Raw genomic sequence first — 19,982 nt, 5'->3', positions numbered from 1 at the left:
TCCAGATAAGAAATTAGGGTCTCTGGGCCAGGTGCAGTGGCTCACGCCTGTAATCCCAGCACTTTGGGAGGCCGAGGCAGGTGGATCACCCGAGGTCAGGAGTTGGAGACCAGCCTCAACATGGAGAAACCCCATCTCTACTAAAAATACAAAATTAGCCGGGCGTGGTGGTGCATGCCTGTAATCCCAGCTACTCAGGAAGCTGAGGCAGGAGAATCGCTTGAACCTGGGAGGCAGAATTTGCGGTGAGCTGAGATGGCGCCATTGCACTCCAGCCTGGGCAGCAAGGGCAAAACTCCGTCTCAAAAGAAAAAAAAAAAAAAGAAAAGAAATTAGGGTCTCTGAATCCTACACATCATTTAGTTTCCACCTAAAAGTTTTTAAATGTGTGGTGAGAAAACTGTATATAAAAGAACAATCTCTGGCCTATTCCTGTGAGAGTTCTCTCCATTATCTAGCTCTACTGATGTTGCCAGTGTACTGCGCTAGCAATGTTGCATATTAACCTGGAGTAAAATACCATTTCCGTATTTTCAAAATACTTTACTTCTATTAATAAAATAAATTCTTTTTTTTTTTTTTTTTTTTTTTTTTTTGAGACGGAGTCTTGCTCTGTCGCCCAGGCTGGAGTGCAGTGGCCGGATCTCAGCTCACTGCAAGCTCCGCCTCCCGGGTTCACGCCATTCTCCTGCCTCAGCCTCCCAAGTAGCTGGGACTACAGGCGCCCGCCATCTCGCCCGGCTAGTTTTTTGTGTCTTTTAGTAGAGACGGGGTTTCACCGTGTTAGCCAGGATGGTCTCGATCTCCTGACCTCGTGATCCACCCGTCTCAGCCTCCCAAAGTGCTGGGATTACAGGTTTGAGCCATCGCGCCCGGGCATAAAATAAATTCTTACCTTTAGATTGTGTTGTTGCTAAAATTGAAATTTAAGTAGAGAGTCTTGTGACTGATAGAAATGGGTGGCTTCTTTTAAAAACAGTCTGGCCCGGCGCGGTGGCTCACGCCTGTAATCCCAGCCCTTTGGGAGGCCAAGACGGGCGGATCACGAGGTCAGGAGATCGAGACCATCCTGGCTAAGACGGTGAAACCCCGTCTCTACTAAAAATACAAAAAATTAGCCGGGCACGGTGGTGGGCGCCTGTAGTCCCAGCTACACGGGAGGCTGAGGCAGGAGAATGGCGTGTACCCGGGAGGCGGAGCTTGCAGTTAGTAGAGATCGAGCCACTGCACTCCAGCCTGGGCGACAGAGCGAGAGTCCGTCTCAAAAAAAAAAAAAAAACGGTCTGTAAAATCATAGCTGGTCAAGTCACTTTTATTCCAGGAATTATTTTTGCCATATGCTAGTTTTCTTTTCCTCTCGCGTGAACCATTTTTATGTCTAGTCTCAAAAATTTCTGTTACAGTCACCATTCTGTCATGATAAGGGTTCAGAAATAACTCAGGGACAAACCATTCATGTCATTAAGCTTCCAATATTAAATAAGTCCTTTGTGTATCAATAGTCACCATGATAATTTTTCGCAAGGTGTTATTTAACATCTTTCTTCACGGTACCTTAAAGTTTGTGTGTGTGTGTGTCTTTACCTGCCCATTATTTCCACCTACAAAACATGCTATCTCTAAGCACATTATCTGAAGAAAATTTCCAGTTAAAAATCATCTCATTGAAAATATGACTAGTATTTATAGTCCTATCGATGCTTTATGATTTTATGTTATTTTTTTCTTTGTGATTGACTTCTTCCTATTCCCTCCTCTTCTCTTAACAGGTAAATAGTGTCATAGTTCTAAGTTTAGTAATGTTTCCTATGGTCACACTTGCTGGAATAACAAAAATAGTGCAGTTATAGTGGTAGTGATCAACCACATCCATGCTTGTAAACCTCAGTTCTGGTCTCTTCTCTCCTCCCTAAGCTATGTCTTCTGTTTTTTGCCCAGGTAAATTGCTTCAACTCCCAATATTGTATGAAACAGCCTCTTATTGTTTTCGCCAGACATGCCATTTCCTCTACCCATTACCCATCCACTTTATCCCCTACCTCCTGCGGTCACACCAAGACCAGTGTAGGTGTTAACTGTTATTTCAGGCAGCAGCAACGCTGTGGTTGGAAACATTCTGTACCGTACAGTGTGATGTGTCAGCCACACCTGTTACACATAAAGTGTACTGATGACTGAGGTCTCATGGGGGCCAGGGTCATATCAGAATCCAGAGATTTCCATGAAAGTTTGAAGTTCAGTCTGCAAACTCACTGTAATTAGAGTAGCTTATGTCCTATCAATATGTTTCTTAATGGTTTTGAGCACAAATTAGGTGTTAAATATCCTATATGTTTATACATTAAACCACTCTCAGAACATATTTCCAATAAATTATTTAGTTGCATTTTACGTTTTACAGATGATGGAAAAGAATCTTAAAGGGATTATGTAACCTACTCAAGTTTACAATCTACCAAAAGCAGAATCAAGCACTTGAAACTATTCATGTTTGACATCTTGTATTTAGCAGATTGAAGAAGCAGACAGAACAATTACCTGATAAGGACTGATTAGAAATTAGTTTGGAATGCAAAATAGTCTTTGAATCATCATTTTATTTCGCTTGTGGTGCTTTGTTTTTGTTTTGTTTTGTTTTGTTTTGTTTTTGTTTGTTTTTTTGCAGAGACGGGATCTCACTTTGTTGCCCAGGCTGGTCCTGAACTCCTGAGATCAAGTCATGCTCCCACCTTGGCCTGCCAAAGTGTTGGAATTACAGGCGTAAGCCACTGCACCTGGTCCTGTAACTGTTTATATATAGTTTTGTTCTTATAAAGAACCTCGCTGGGCACTGGGCGCAGTGGCTCACACCTGTAATCCCAGCACTCTGGGAGGAGAGGTAGGTGGATCACCTGAGGTCAGGAGTTCGAGACCAGCCTGGCCAGTGTGGCAAAACCCCATTCTACTAAGAATACAACAATTAGACGGGCATGGTGGCACTCCTGTAGTCCCAGCTACTGGGGAGGCTGAGGCAGGAGAATGGCTTGGGAGGCAGAGGTTGCAGTGAGCTGAGATTGCACCACTGCACTCCAGCCTGGGAGACAGAGCGGGACTCTGTCTCAAAACAAAAACAAAAACAAAACCCTCTTTTTAAAAATTGTTTGTTTGTGTTTTTTTGATAATTAAAAACCATGGTGAAACTGTACCTGAAGCGAAGATGAATATACATTGTAAGGCACAGGTTTGAAGTTAGACAGCCGTGGGAGAATGCAAAGGTATGTATGAGATTGGTATAATCAATAAGTATTTGTTGGTATTTGTTTCATACACAAATACATGCATACATACAAATAACTCTGAAATTTTTTTTTTTATTTAACGCTCGGACCTCTCATGGATAGGTTGCAAAAAAATGTTATATAAATGATGACAGCGTTTCCTCCCATGAAATCTAACCTCAAACAAATCCAAATAAATTTTAAGTTTTAAAAAAGACCATCCATTTTAGGGCCAACATCCTTTTCAAGTGAATTATTTATATACTGAAGTATTATAAAACCCATAATTAGATTGTTATATATAGGCAGATACTTTTACGAATTAAATTATACTTCTTAGAAGACAGAGGCATGAAAATAGAGAAACTAGGAAATAAAACAGGTAACTAAAAACTTACTAGAACTTTAAAAATCACCCCTAGGTTATACAAAACTATGGGGATGAGTTAGTTTAATTATCTGTCTAAATATGGATTTTACCTCTATAGGAAAGATCAGGCCAGGCGCAGTGGCTCATCTGTAATCTCAGCACTTTGGAAGGCCGAGGCAGGTGGATCACGAAGTCAGGAGTTCGAGACCAGCCTGAACAACGTGGTAAAATCCCGTCTCTATTAAAAGTACAAAAATTAGCTGGGCATGGTGGTGCATGCCTGTAATCCCAGCTACTCAGGAGGCTGATGGAGGAGAATCGCTGGAACCCAGGAGGTGGAAGTTGCAGTGAGCCAAGATTGCACCACTGCACTCCAGTCTGGGCAACAGAGTAAGACTCCATCTCAAAAAAAAAAACAAAAAAACAGCCGGGCGCGGTGGCTCAAGCCTGTAATCCCAGCACTTTGGGAGGCTGAGACGGGTGGATCACGAGGTCAGGAGATCGAGACCATCCTGGCTAACACGGTGAAACCCCATCTCTACTAAAAAATACAAAAAACTAGCCGGGCGAGGTGGCGGGTGCCTGTAGTCCCAGCTACTCGGGAGGCTGAGGCAGGAGAATGGCATGAACCCGGGAGGCGGAGCTTGCAGTGAGCTGAGATCCGGCCACTGCACTCCAGCCTGGGCGACAGAGCAAGACTCCGTCTCAAAAAAGCCAAACCAAACCAAAACAAAACAAAAAAGATCAGTCGGTACAAAGTCAAATGTGTGTGCATGCACATATATGCATATGTGTACATTATGTAAATATATGTTGTTATTATTATATAATAAACCTACATTCAATATATCTGTGGTGACTTATCTACCTAAATTTGAACAAAAACTAAAAATTCCCAGCACAATTGAGGCAAAATAAAATATAATTTTCTTACAGTTATGAAAAATGACTCTCTAGATTTTAATCCGTTAAAGGTAGAGGTAGACAAAGGTTAGTGAGACTCAGCTTGACCACTACTTGGCTGACTTTCAGCATTTCCTTGATAATCTCCTGTGTCTTCAACTATGAAATTTAAGACCTAGTACTATCAATATCATAGGGTTTATGAAGATTAGATGAAGTAAATGTTACAAAATAATCAAACACAGAGCCTGGCAAAAAGTAAACTCAAAAATTGATAATGGTTTTATGGATAATCATTAAATATAATCGATTATAGACTACATACATCACTATGAAAGAATTAGAGGTAAATTATAAAATATTACTGATAATCCTTTATAAGACTCTTTTTCTAAGATTCATTTCAGGCTACTGGAACTTGAGAATGTATAAATTGTTTAATGCGTATCAAGTAAGTGTTTAGTCACAAAATGTTAGAAGGTGAGTTGGTTAGCCTGATAGAGTTTTACCGGTCTGATTCTTTATTTCCTGTTTGTGTATTTATGTGTTTTACTATTCTGAGTTAGGGAATCCTTTTACTTTCCATGTCTCTTTTTCTTTATGCCAAAGTTCCATCAGCAGACACTGACCATAGAGCTTTGCAATGTAGACAGTTTTGCCGAAAGGCTAAGACAGAGGCTCAGTTCTACTTCACTGAAGCACTTAGTGACATTACGCAGGCTTTGGACTTTAGGAAGTGACCAATATGTCAACTTCGGTTTGTTCGTTCAGAATGAGAACCCTAAGAGCCACCCAACAGTTCACCACAGAGAAACTTGTTTCCAGCCACATAGGAGTTGACAAGCTGCAGCTGCAGCTGAGCTCTTTGCAACTCTTTCAGGAGGTTCTTACGCCTTGCTAGGTCCCATATGAGGCACTAATCTATTATTTAGAAAAGATACACATTAAGGACTCTAATTAAGAAATTTTGAAACAAGTTATGTTTTCTCCACTCTGGCTTCATGAACTTCTTTCTGTGCTAAACAATCAGGGCGACTGTCAACGTTTTATTCAAAATATGTATTGCTAATTCTGTGACCGCTATTTGCACACTTTTTTTTAACTACATAAACATATCGCTTTGTAAATAGCTACTGGGCAGTGTAGATTTACTTATATGCATAACTTGAACATTATTTTGTTTCTTTTGGATCCTGCCTATTTCCAAACCACATGTGGAATTGGTAGTTGCTTTGGTTTGGTTTGTTTATTTCCTTATTTCTTTTAGTGGGAAGCAGTTTTCTGGATTCTTTTAACTTGATACAGAAGCAAAAAGGGGAAACGTTTGTGTAATGTATGTGGTCAATATCCTTAACTGAATTTGTATATATATATATATATATATATATATTTGAGACGGAGTTTCGCTCTTGTTGCCCAGGCTGGAGTGCAGTGGCGCAATCTCGGCTCACTGTAACCTCTGCCTCCCGGGTTCAAGTGATTCTCCTGCCTCAGCCTCTGGAGTAGCTGGGATTACAGGCATGCACCACCACGCCCAGCTAGTTTTGTATTTTTAGTAGAGATGGGGTTTCTTCACGTTTGTCAGGCTGGTCTCGATCTCCCGACCTCAGGTGATTCACCCACCTCGGCCTCCCAAAGTGCTGGGATTACAGGCGTGAGCCACCCCGCCTGGCTGAATTTGCAATCTTTAGTTAAAATTGAAACTGTAAAATGATGCCATATTTGTAAGAACAACAACAAGGCAGTTTCCAATGCCCAAAATATAACTGCAAAGGCGTTGGACAACATAGATTAAAATGGTATGTTGAATAAGAACTGAAAGTCAACATAGCAAACATCTACCATGGCAAATATTTCCTTACTTGGATTGTAGCTACGAAATGGTCATCTCTACTCCTTGGGAAAGGCCAGAGCAAGACCTATAAAGTCAACTCTTAGAAAAGTTCCATGGATAGAATGAATGACCAATAAGAAGCTGGCTATTTAATTTAAAATGATGTTAGGATCTTTAACTCTAGGAATAATCAGAGGTCGAAGGAATTTAGAATAATCAGAGGTAGAAGGAATTTAAAATGATTTCATATTGCTAGGTAAATTTGTGTGATCTTATTTATATTAAAGAAAGCATTGGACATAATAGAATTCCTGATACATGCACACACACACACACACGCACACACTGAAATGCGGCATACATATTGAGCACTAAAATTGGCATGTAACGTGTGCTCAATAAATGTTTGCAACTCTCCCCTAATAAACAAACTTATTAAAATGAAAATTGCTAAATAAAGGAAAAGTTTCCGTATTTGTCTTTTCTTTAATAACCATACTGCAGAGTAACAAAATAATTGGTGGCAAGTATTTTCTGGAATATAAAATCAGAGGTTATGTGATGACGGTTACATGAATTTGCACATGATAAAATTGCATAAAATGACATACATACACACACACAAATACACACAAGCAAATGAATGCATATATAAAACTACTAAAATCTGAATAAGGTCTATGGATTGTGCCAATGTCAGTTTCCTGGTTTTGACATTGTACTCTAGTTATGTAAAATACAGGCATACCTCAGACATACTGTGCACTCTGATCCAGACAACCACAAAAAAGAAATTATTGCAATAAAGCAAGTCACATGATTTTTTTTATTTCCCAGTGCATATAAAAGTTATGTTTATACTATACTGCAATCTAAGTGTTCAAAATCATTATATCTAAAAAACAATGTACATACCTTGCTTAAAAATACTTTATTGCGGCCGGGCGCGGTGGCTCAAGCCTGTAATCCCAGCACTTTGGGAGGCCGAGACGGGCGGATCACGAGGTCAGGAGATCGAGACCATCCTGGCTAACACGGTGAAACCCCGTCTCTACTAAAAAGACAAAAAAAAAAAACTAGCCGGGCGAGGTGGCGGCGCCTGTAGTCCCAGCTACTCGGGAGGCTGAGGCAGGAGAATGGTGTGAACCCGGGAGGCGGAGCTTGCAGTGAGCTGAGATCTGGCCACTGCACTCCAGTCTGGGTGACAGAGCGAGACTCCGTCTCAAAAAAAAAAAAATAAATAAATAAAATAAAAAAAAAATAAAAAAAATTAAAAATACTTTATTGCCAGAAAATATTAACAACCAGCTGAGATTTCAGAGAGCCCTAGTCTGTTTCTGTTTCTGGTGGATCTTACCTCATTGATGGCTACTGACTGATCAGGGTGGTGGTTGTGGAAGGCTGGGGTGACAGTGGCAATTTCTAAAAAGAAGACAACAATGAAGTTTGCTGCATTGACTGACTCTTCTTTTCACAAAAGATTTCTCTGTAGTCTATGATGCTGTTTCATTGCGTTTTACCCACAGTAGAACTTTCAAAATTGGAATCAATCCTTTCAGACCCTGTCACTGCTTTATTAACTACGTTTTTTTGCAATATTCTCAGTTCTTTGTTGTCATTTCAACAATGTTCACAACATCTTCACCAGGAGTAGATTCCATCCCAAGAAATGTCTCATTCCTCATGTACAAAAAGCAGTTCCTTACCCATGAACGCTCTGTCATGCGATTGCATCAATTCAGCCACATCTTTTTTTTTTTTAATCCTATTCTATTTTAAGTTCCAGGATACACATGCAGAATGTGCAGGTTTGTTACATAGGTATACATGTGTCATGGTGGTTTGCTGCACCTATCAACCCACGGTCTAAGTTTTAAGCCCCACAAGCATTAGGTATTTGTCCTAATGCTCTCCCTCCCCTCACCCCCTACCCCCGATAGGCTGTGGTATGTGTTGTTCCCCTCCCTGTATCCATGTGTTCTCACTGTTCCACTCCCACTTACGAGTGAGAACATGCGGTGTTTGGTTTTCTGTTCCTGTGTTAGTTTGCTGAGGATGATGGCTTCCAGCTTCATCCATGTCCCTGCAAAGGATATAATCTCATTCTTTTTTATGGCTGCATAGTATTCCATGGTGTATATGTACCACATTTTCTGTATTCGGTCTATCATTGATGGGCATTTGGGTTGGTTCCAGGTCTTTGCTATTGTAAATAGTGAATTCAGCCACATCTTCAGGCTTCACTTCTCATTCTAGTTCTCTTGCTATTTCTACTACATCTGCAACTACTTTCTCCACTGAAGTCTCGAACACCTCAAAGTCATCCACGAGGGTTGGAACCAACTTATTCCAAACTCTTGTTAATGCTATATTTGACGTCCTCCCATGAACCACAAATGTTCCTGAGTGGCATCTAGAATGGTGAAGCCTTTCAGAAAGTTTGAATTTACATTGCCCAGTTTCATCTGAGGGATCACTATTTATGTACTAAATACAAAAGGTATTTCTTAAACAATATGACTTAAAAGTTGAAATGACCCCTTGATTCACGGACTGCAGAATGGATGCTGTGTTAGCAGGCTTGAAAATGACATGAATCTCCTTGTACATCTTTATCAGAGCTCTTGGGTGACCAGGCTCATTCTCTTGGGTGACCAGGCTCATTCTGGTCTCTTGGGAGACCAGGGTCTCAATGAGCCGTAACATTTTTAAAGAAATCTTTTTCTCTGAGCACTATGTCTCAACAATGGGCTTAAAATATTTAGCAAACCATGTTGTAAACAGATATGCTGCCATCTGGACTTTGCTGTTCTGTATAGACAGCACAGGTAGAGTAGATGACCATAATTCTCAAGGGTCCTACATTGTTTGGAAAGGTAAATGAGCACTGGCTTCAACTTGAGTCACCAGTTAGCCCCTAACAAAAGAGTCAGCCTGTCCTTTGAAGCTTTGAAGCAAGACATCGACTTTTTCTCTCTAGTTATAAAAGTCCTAGATGGATTTTCCAGAAGGCTGTTTCATGTACACTGAAAATCTGTTGTTTAGTGTAGCCACCTTTATCAATTATCTTAGTTAGATCTTCTGGATAACTTGCTGTATTGCTGTAGCTTCTTCATCAGCACTTACTGCTTCACCTTGTAATTTATATTATTTAGATGGCTTCTTTCCTTAAATCTCATGAAGCAACCTCTGCTAGTTTCCAATTTTTTTTTTTTTTTCTGCAGCTTTCTCACCTCTCACAGTCTTCATAGAATTGAAGAGTTAGCACCTTAGGCTTTGGCTTAAAGGACCATTGTGTAGCTGGTTTGATCTTTGATACAGACCAGTAAAAATTTCTCCATATTAGCAATAAGGCTGATACATATATAATTTGCATGTTCATTGGCATAGTAATTTTGGTTTTCTTCAAGTACTCTTTCTTTGCATTCACCATTTGGCTAAACGTTTGACTCAACAGGCCTTTTGGCCTATGTGTGCTTTCAAAATGCCTTCCTCACTAAGCTTAATCATTTCTGGCTTTTGATTTAAAGTAAGAGATGTGTGACTCTTCCTTTCACTTTTACTCTTAGAGGTCATTGTAATGTTATTAACTGGCCTGATTTCAGTATTGTTGTGTTTCAGGGAATTGCGAGGCCTAAGGAAAGGAAGAGAGATGGACAATCGCTGGCCAATGAAGCAGTCATAACACATACATTCATCAGTTAATTTCACTATGTTATATGGGCATTGTTTGTTGTACCACAAAACCATTTCAATAGTAACATCAGACATCACTGATCACAAATCATCATAAAAGATGTTGCAATCATGTTAAAAAAGTTTTTATTTATTTATTTTATTTTTAATTTTTTAATTTTATTTTTTTGAGATGGAGTCTCACTCTGTTGCCCAGGCTGGAATGCAGTGGCATGATCTCGGCTCACTGCAAGCTCTGCCTCCCAGGTCCACGCCATTCTCCTGCCTCAGCCTCGTGAGTAGCTGGGATTACAGGCAGCTGCCACCATGCCTGGCTAATTATTTTTGTATTTTTAGTAGAGATGGGGTTTCACCGTGGTCTCGATCTCCTGACCTCCTGATGCGCCCGCCTCGGCCTCCCAAAGTGCTGGGATTACAGGCATGAGCCACCACGCCCGGCCAAAAAGTTTTAAATATTGCAAATTACCAAGATGTGAGGCAGAACAGGAAGTGAGCACATCGTATTAAAAAAATGGCGCTGATAGACTTGCCAGAGGTAGGGTTGCCACAAAACCTCAATTTGTAAAAAACGCCACGCCTGTGGAGCACCATAAAGTGAAGTGCAATAAAGTGAGGTGTGTCTGTGTTATCACTGGGGAAACCCAACAGCAGGGACAAGGGAGGTCCCTATGCTATTTTTGTAAATTTTTATTCAATCTATATTCATTTGAAAATAAAAACTGAAAAAAAAATTTCAGGGGTTAACAGGCAGTATTTTTTTTTTTTATTATACTTTAAGTTCTAGGGTACATGTGCATAACGTGCAGGTTTGTTACATATGTATATTTGTGCCATGTTGGTGTGCTGCACCCATCAACTCGTCAGCACCCATCAATTCATCATTTATATCATGTATAACTCCCCAATGCAATCCCTCCCCCCTCCGCCCTCCCCATGATAGGCCCCGGTGTGTGATGTTCCCCTTCCCGAGTCCAAGTGATCTCATTGTTCAGTTCCCACCTATGAGTGAGAACATGCGGTGTTTGGTTTTCTGTTCTTGTGATAGTTTGCTAAGAATGATGGTTTCCAGCTGCATCCATGTCCCTACAAAGGACGCAAACTCATCCTTTTTTATGGCTGCATAGTATTCCATGGTGTATATGTGCCACATTTTCTTAATCCAGTCTGTCACAGATGGACATTTGGGTTGATTCCAAGTCTTTGCTATTGTGAATAGTGCCGCAATAAACATACGTGTACATGTGTCTTTGTAGTAGAATAATTTATAATCCTTTGGGTATATACTCAGTAGTGGGATGGCTGGGTCATATGGTACATCTAGTTCTAGATCCTTGAGGAATTGAACAGGCAGTATTTTTATTCCCTTGGTATTAATGCTAGTTATCCTCACTTTCTTTTTTTTCTTATGTCTCAGCCACATTGTTGATTCTCCCACTCCTACTTAATAAATGGTCACTCCACATCAAAGATGGCAAATTCAGAGATGGTGGATGTGCCCCTTCCAAATCAAAGCTTGTGAAAGTCATTGCTACTCTTTCTTTCTTGATGCATATGGACTTGAAGATTTCTCTACACAGCACACCCAAATATGTGTTCTTTACTCTTGTCTTTTCCCAGGTACTGTATTTTAACATGAACCTGCACATGTAAATCAATGGTAGACTCATTCAGAAAGATCCATCTTAAGGAAAACAAAAAACAAAATAAAAACAAACAAGTATGAAAAGGAGTTACCAGTTTGTCAAAGTGAATCCTCCTAGAGGTTTAGCACATCAAAATTTCCTCTAGATAATCATTCCTACCCATTTTGTTGTTTGTTTGTTTGAGAAGGAGTCTCACTCTTTAGCCCAGGCTGGAGTGCAGGGGCATGATCTCAGCTCACTGCAACCTCCGCCTCCCAGGTTCAAGCGATTCTCCTGCCTCAGCCTCCCAAGTAGCTGGGACTATAGGCGCACGCCACCATGCCCAGCTAATTTTTTGCGTTTTTGGTAGAGACGGGGTTTCACCATGTTGACTAGGCTAGTCTCAAACTCCTGACCTCAGGTGATCCACCTGCTTCAGCCTCCCGAAGTGCTGGGATTATAGGTATGAGCCACTGCGCCTGGCCCCCATTTTGTTTTGACTGAAGTTGGACCCACTCTGATATCCAAATTGGGTCCCAACTGAGCCAATCAGTGTATCATATCCACTGCCCAGGGTAATTTGCATCCTGCCTAGTTAGTGTCAAGGTCATGAAAATGAGTTCTTGGATGAAGCTTGACACAAAATAATTTATATTATGCGACTATGTATGTTACAGTAACATAAATTCTTAAACCAGGCAAATCTGAACTATACAGGGTTAGAGATCAAGACAGTGCTAACATCTAGAAAGAGAAAGAGCGTGGTAATTGGAAGGTTAAATTAGGAGAGCTTTCGAAGATTCTGGAAATGTTCTATTTCTTGACTCGGATCATAGTTGCAAGAGTGCTGCCTCTCATAAATTATTAAATTTTGTGTTTCTATTATTTTTCAATGTGTATACTATATTTTATTTTAAAGAGCAAGAAGAGAGAATATGTTGAATTTTTTCTGTCCTTTTAGATTCTGATATGAACCATGGCTGTTGCCTATTTCTTATTTTATTGTAAGCACGTATCTGTATTTTTCAAGTTCTATTTATCCTACAAGATCACACCCAAATTTCAATTTTATTCATATTCATCTTGTGCACTCATGGTTCTACATGGCTGTTCATATTTTGTTGAACCTAAGCATAAAAATAGACAATTTCCCCTGTATCTTTGGGTCTTCATTCTGAAGGCACCCGTGTACACATGTTAAATAAATGTGTATGCTTTTTCTCCTACTAATCTGCCTTTTGTAAATGGATTTTTCAATGAACCTTCAGAGGGCCAAGGGAAACTTACCCCGATGGCCCCTGCAGTACTAGAATTGACAGAATTGGGATTCATACATATGTTTGACTCTGTTTCCAACCAGGAGTTTATAAATTCTCTACTCTCTTTTTACTGGGTCAGACACTGTTTCAGGGAGCAATTGGCACTTGGTTGTGGGAAGATGGCTCTACTTTCTCCCATAACTTGGTAAGTATGTGGTAGTTATGTTGTTTTTCTGCTGTTTTTTCAAGTTTAGTCTATGATCTGCCCAATGCAATTCACATTTTAAAGAACTGCACTAAAGGTAATATCTAAAGGTGTGAAATTTTGAGACAAGAGAAGGAAGGAAACAGGACAACAATTCATCTTCACCCAGGTTATCCTGATAGCTCAAAGGATGAAAGTGTTCCTGTGCTCACGCAAATTGTAATCTTGTGCTCATTTGTCTCCTGGTGTGTGGACACTATCTCTTTTTGATCATTCTATGGAATACAGGGAAAACATTGAAATCGAAATTATTGTATTTGTATACAATCACTTTTATAATTGTTTTCTTAGGAAAGTTCCAAGTCTATTCTGATTAAAAGCAAAACCTCTTAAATTTTAACAAATCATACGCCTTTCTGTACCTCTGGAAGATAGTTAAATGTGTCGATGTGTATTTTATTTCATTAAAATAAATGTTATAAATATTTTTAAAACATTTAGACTATTATTGGTTAAATTTCTGTCTTTACCTGAGAATATTAAAAAAACAATAAAAATAATTTTATACATTTTCTTATTTTAATGTATTTTATAAACTAAGTATTGTATTTTCCCCCATGCCTCAGTTTCAGCAACCCTAACACACTTTCAGGGTTGTTACTATGTTTTACTAAATTGGGGTTTCCTTCTTCTCCCTTCAAAAATTGCAAATTATTTCTGGGTCTTTGTCTTGCTCTCTTCTAACCAAACACTGGAGATTCTTTCTATGTATTACTCATTCACAAAGGGGAGTGATATAGGGTGAGCTACTCTGAATGTTTCTGAGTTCTGCAAACCAAGTGAAAGTCCTTTGCCTCTGCTTTGACACAGTAATTAACCCAGTGATTGCTTCCAGACTTTCCCAAACGAAATATAACCTATGCCCTGGCCACTAACTTAGCACTTTTTACTTTTTCTCTGGAAGGTTTTTCCTTTGTTTTTTCTTCACCAAAAGAGTCACTTACTTGAACTTTTTTTCTCCATGATCAATCCAGAAAACACTTTCTCCAAATATCATGTGTCTAATATTGTGCAACACACTTTTATGATAATGGTACATACATATCTTAAGAAACTTAAATTGATAGTCTTATTTCACATCTAATAGTATATTTCAAGTGCTAATGATATAATTGAGGAACACTTAATTAGGCTTCCTCATTTCAGCACACAACATGCCAAGAGTCAAGAAAGGCCGGAGTTACAAAGACACTGTGACTATCAAACCAGAACCATTTCCACAGTTGAATAAAGAAATAATTAGGAAAATGAACTCAAGATTTTGGTGATTGATACAGATTACAGAATACCATCTTTCAAAACATTTGAACTCTAAGTAAAATGAGTTAGTAATTATGCTTCCTAGAGATTTAAATTTTTTTTTAATTTTTTTTTAACCAAAGTAAAACACACATATGCTTTAAAAATCCATAGTACAGAAGGACTCATTACGAAAATTAATAGTCTTATTTCTTACTTGTGCTCACCCTGGTCTGCCCCAAGGGGAAATGATCTTCATTCTGGTTCTTCTATTTTTATCAGATTTCTCTCTAAAGGTATAGAAAGGTGCTTTATTACTTTTCCAGCCAAGAATCAATCTAGGATTTCCTTTGTCTAAACAAACCAGGGTTCAGAGGTAGTCTCTTCCATGTTACCATTAGGGTTCCATTCTGCTTTTTTTTTTTTTTTTTAATTATGTTTTGTTTTGTTTTTGCTAAAAACATGCAAGGATTCTTGACCTTGACAAGGAACAGAGGTATCTAGTTAATGATGAAGTTAAATAATATGGATGCTATCTCTTTTAAGTGAAAGTTATCTCCAGATAATGATAAGAAAACTAGCTACGATGTTATGATGTTCTTTGGGTGCAGGAAATGCATAATATAGGCAAACCTTGGAGATATTGTGGGTTTGATTACAGAACACCACAATAAAATAAATCGCACAAATTTGGTTTCCTAATGTATATAAAAGTTATGTTTATACTATACTGTAGTCTGTTAAATGTGCAATAGCATTATGTCTTAAAAAAACAATATATCTACCTGTCCAAGTTCTACAGGTGAATAAACAAAGTCTGGATGGTAGCACATCTATTTATAGCATGGTTTAGTAAATATTTCAAACCCACTATTGAGACTTACTGCTCTGAAAAAAATTTATACATTTAAAAATATTACTGCTCATTGACCTGGTTACGTAAAAGCTCTGTAAAGTTACCAACTGCATTAGCACCTCTGAAGAGAGACAGCCTCTCCTTGGAAGTTTTGAAACTAGGCATCACCTACTCTGCTCTAGCTATGAAAATTCTAGATGACATCTTCTTTCGATATAAGGAAGAAGTCTGCATTAAAAAGATTTTGTTTAGTGCAGCCACTTTCATCAATGAGTTTTGCTAGATCTTCTGAATAACTCGCTGCAACTTCTACATCAGCACTTGCTCCTTCACCTTGCACTTGTGTGTTATGGAAACAACCTCTTTCCTTAAACTTCATGACCCAAACTCTGCTAGCTTTCAAGTTTTCTTCTGCAGCTTCCTCACCATTCTCAGCTTTCATAGAATTAAAAAGAGTTAGAGTTCTAGATTAGACTTAGGTTTAAGGGAATGTTGTGACTAGTTGGATCTTTTATGCAGACCACTACAACTTTCTCCATATCCACAATAATGAAAATGGCCCCCATCCCCAAATTTTATAAAATGAATGAAGGGGGAAAAATCCAACTAGGCTTGCAGCACAATAGCAGCAACGATTAAGCCAGCTTGTCCTTTGACTCATTTCTGCATAGCCAATTGTAGCTTAGTACCCTAGGATAATGCAGGCCTTGTCACAAGACTTTTTTTCTTTTTCTGTTCCATAGATAAAATCTAAGACATTGTGAGAAGAAGATAAACTTTTGTTTGAGCTTGTTCTTTAGGTTCTGCATACCAACAAAACCACCGATGCCAGTCAGTATGTGGGGCCCGGTGAGAAACTGACACATGATAGAATGCAGTCACCACTTTCTGATGATTTCATCCCCCTTACCCTGACCAGTAGATGACCCTAAATGTTCCAACCCCTGCCCTCCACAATCCTTTAAAAATTCTGGCCCAGAATACCTCCACAAAAAATATTTGGGGCTTGAAAATTCTTCTCATTTTCTTGTTCTGTGCCTTGTGATTGTCAAACTCTTTCTCTGCTGCAAACCTGCTATCAGTGTATTGGTCTGTTGCTGCACAGAGGGCATAGCAACCTGGTAGTCCTATTACAATAAGGCTTTTTGGCTTTCTTATCATTTGTGTGTTCACTTGGGGTAGCACTTTTAAAATTGCCTTCTAAGACATTTCCTTTGCATTTACAACTTGGCTAACTCTTTTGTGTAAGAAGCCTAGGTTTCAGTCTAATCTCAGTTTTGGACATGTCCTCCTAGCTTTTGATTTAAAGTGACAGACGTGAGACTCTTCCTTTCATTTGAACACATGAGGCCATTTTAGGGTTATTAACTAGCCAAATTTTGGTATTGTTGTAACTCAGGTAATAGTCAGGCTTGAGAAGAGGAGGAAAGAGATGGGGAACAGCTAGTCAGTGGAGCAGAACACACAGAACATTTATTAATAGGTTCACCATCTTATATGGGCATGGGTCCTCATGCCCCAAAACAATTACAAAATTGGCATCAACAAGCACTGCTCACATATTGTCATAAGATATATAATATTAATGAAAATATTTTAAATTAATTTGACAGTTGCAAAATGTGACAGAGAGACATGCATTGAACACATGCTGTTGGAAAAATGGTGTTGATAGACTTACCTGACATAAAGTTGCCATAAACATTCAATTTGTAAAAAATGCAATTTCTGCAAAATGTAATAAAGTAGGCTGCAATAAAACAAGATGTGACTGTTCTCATCTATGCAGAGCATGCATTGTTTTCAAGACATTTACTCAACTCCCATAAAAATTCAGGATATTGATGCAGGGAAGTGCTGACGTCAGTGGCAGGTAAGTGTCACCCAATGCAGCCTCCCTTTTCATGCAATCACCCAACAGGTTCTTCCTGCCCATTGCACAGACAAAATCCATCCACTGAGACGCCGGTATTGTAGCAGAGAAAGAAATTAATTGACACAAGGCTGTCCTACTTGGGAGAACTGGAGTTATCACTCAAAGTCTCCATGAAGGCTTGAAGGTTAGTATTTTTATAAACCATTTGGTGGGCAGGGGGTTAGGGCATGGGTGTTGCTGATTGGTTGGAGGGGGGTGAAACCATAAGGGTATAGAAAATGGTCCTCACGAGTTCAGTCTGCCTCTGGGTGAGGCCACAAGATTAGTTGAGTCATCAGCCAGGAGTCCAGGTGGGGTTCGTCTGAAAAAGCACCTCAAAAACAACCAACCTTAACTTCTACAGTATTGATGCTATCTATAGGAGCAATTGGGAAGGTCACTAGACACATGACTCCTGAGCAGTAAGTGATTGTAGAAACTACACCCACACTTTAGCAGAGCTCAGGCCCCTGTCATAACCCTAACCTTGTGACCTTTTTATTAGTTTGTCAAAAGCAGTTGAGTTTTGAGAAGAGCTATTATCATCCTTGCCTTAAGGTTAAACTATAAACTAAATTCCTCCCAAAGTTAGCTTGACTTACACCCAGTAGTGACCACGGACAGCTTGGAAGTCAGAAGCAAGATCAAATCAACTATGTCAAATTTCTTTCAGTGTCATAATTCTGCAGAGGTGGCTTCACTCATGGCATGAGAACCTTCATGTCAGAAGCACTCTGTCCTGCTTCTCTGACCTCTTTTATCTTCCTACTCTCATTTACCATTTCACCCTTGTGCTTATCCTTTTTCCTTTGTATTAGGGGAGTTTCTTTAGTCTTGGGTTCCACAAAAATATGCAACTCATTGAAGAGCTGGATGATTGACACTTGAATGGCATCCTGAACTGCATAAAGGAGTAGGGACTGGGGCTTCTGGAGGGTGCTTCTGGAACAGGAACACGTTGTGGGAGGATGAAGGTGAGGAAATACATGTTGAATAAAGATTTTCTTGCTATGTAAATAAGAGTCCTTCAGGGGAAAAATTGTTTAGGAGCAGTTCTTTTCATGATATAGATAATTTTACTAATATAGATTTCCTTTACAGATGTAATTTTCCTTTACAAAAGGGCAGCTTTTCACATGAGCTACTCTTGTGTCTGCAGTTTCTCAAAATAATCAGCTTGAAACATGCTAACAAAGAAAAATATTTTGAGGGGACATATTCTAGTCTCCTGCTATCATATTTTGGGGTGATGTGTCCTGAGCCCCAACAACACATTTCTTTTTCTGACATGCATCCCCAAATAGCCCCTGCGTATAAGATAAGCAGAATAATTTGGGATATTTATATATTGAGTCCTGAGATCCATTGGTATGAGGGTGGCGAAACTTTGAGCAGAGCTAGTGGGAAAAGAAGGCCCAAGGCCTACAGACGCAAAAGTCTGCTCAAGTACAACAAAGGTTCCTAGATGTTTGAGAGGGACAATGATAACTTGGGCTATAAGACGAAAGGCAAGGAGTGTTTGCTTCTATACATATAATTGTATGTATATTTCTCATTATCTATGTGGGCAAAACTTAACCAGTTCTTCAAGAAGGTAACACAAAGGAGTGGATTGTCAAATCAGTATCACAAGCATCCTCAGAGATTTCACCCAGTATCATGCTTTACTCATAATTTCAGTTATAATTGTGAGATGCAGACAAAACAGTGGGAAACCCAGGCCTGCAAAAGCACCTACTCATTCTTACTTTCCCCTTAGGACACACTGTGGCCCAGACAAACAGATAAACATATGAGGTCTCTTAAAGGTGTTTGTGGCTGTACCATTTACACAAAAGGAGATGTTTTGGTCATGTCACATCTCCATTTTATACCCAGATGGTTACATGGTTATGGTTACCCATGGTTTATGTGACATTTTTCCAGGAAGCCAGCCTCCATAAACCCACAATTTCTAGTTTTATGCTTTTTTTTTTTTTTTTTTTTTTTCCCCACAGTGTGTTTTGCTCTTGTCACCCCGGCTGGAGTGCAATGGTGTGATCTCAGCTCATCGAGTTCAAGAGACTCTCATGCCTCAGCCTCCCAAGTAGCAGGGGTTACAGGTATGTGCCACGATGCTCGACTAATTTTGTATTTTTAGTAGAGACAGGGTTTCTCCATGTTGGCCAGGCTGGCCTCGAACTCCTGACCTCATGTGATCCACCTGCCTCCGCCTCCCAAAGTGCTGGGATTACAGGTGTGAGCCACCAAGCTCAGCCTTCGTTTTATGTTTTTTTTTTTTTGAGACGGAGTCTCGCTCTGTCACCCAGGCTGGAGTGCAGTGGCTGGATCTCAGCTCACTGCAAGCTCCGCCTCCCGGGTTTACGCCATTCTCCTGCCTCACAGGTGCCCACCACCTCGCCCGGCTAGTTTTTTTTGTGTTTTTTAGTAGAGACGGGTTTTCACCATGTTAGCCACGATGGTCTCGATCTCCTGACCTCGTGATCCGCCCGCCTCGGCTTCCCAAAGTGCTGGGATTACAGGCTTGAGCCACCGCGCCCGGCCCGTTTTATGTTTTTATTTGACTTCACCACTAACAATTTTAGACAATCTAATACATCTTGCTAAAATCATTCCATTGATAAGGATTTTGCAAGCAAAACCCACTATATATAAAAAACCACTATAGCTAGTAGGTTTGTTATTAGCATGTTTACAATGAGATTTTACCAGGTCAGTAACGTCTTTTGTTTTTTCTCAGGGAGCCCTCTCTCCCTGTTAAAAGAA

The sequence above is a fragment of the Rhinopithecus roxellana genome, chromosome 10 (assembly GCF_007565055.1).
Source record: "Rhinopithecus roxellana isolate Shanxi Qingling chromosome 10, ASM756505v1, whole genome shotgun sequence".
NCBI classification, from domain to species: domain Eukaryota; kingdom Metazoa; phylum Chordata; class Mammalia; order Primates; family Cercopithecidae; genus Rhinopithecus; species Rhinopithecus roxellana.
Note: the sequence above shows the minus strand (reverse complement) of the source record.